Genomic DNA, 374 nt, shown 5'->3' with positions numbered 1-374 from the left:
GGGCGCTGTCCTGTGGAGCTGCACAACTTGCTCAGCGCGGGGCTTCCGTGGTCTCCTCCTCCTCCGAAAAGGATTTGTGGAGATATTCCTGTCACTCTAGCGCGTGACTCGCCCATGGGGTTCCAAAGAAGTCTTTCGTGGAAGATGGGCAAGTACAGCCGAGGAGGGTGCCGGTAAGTTCTACAGTGAACACGGGAGGAGCCACGGAACGTGATGAGGTCTGAGTGCTGCTTGTGCCTTCTTCTGTGGCTGCAGTTCAGGGCCGTGCTGGCCTCTCCATTTAAACTACAACCCCCCAACCCCAACTGAGGTTCGGCAGCCCCCTCTTCTGCTTGATCCTTCTCTTTTATTTGCTCTCTTATATACTATCATAA

The 374-nt window shown here is 54.5% G+C and overlaps 1 protein-coding gene across 1 annotated transcript in view; it reads left to right on the top strand.

The window, feature by feature from the left end:
- DNAH3 (dynein, axonemal, heavy chain 3) overlaps positions 1 to 374 on the top strand; it is a 181263-nt gene that overhangs the window by 110775 nt on the left and 70114 nt on the right. The gene's annotated exons all lie outside the window — the stretch shown is intronic.

The sequence above is a fragment of the Myotis davidii genome, unplaced genomic scaffold (genome assembly GCF_000327345.1).
Source record: "Myotis davidii unplaced genomic scaffold, ASM32734v1 scaffold970, whole genome shotgun sequence".
NCBI classification, from domain to species: domain Eukaryota; kingdom Metazoa; phylum Chordata; class Mammalia; order Chiroptera; family Vespertilionidae; genus Myotis; species Myotis davidii.
Note: the sequence above shows the minus strand (reverse complement) of the source record. Positions and strands in the feature narration are given on the sequence as shown.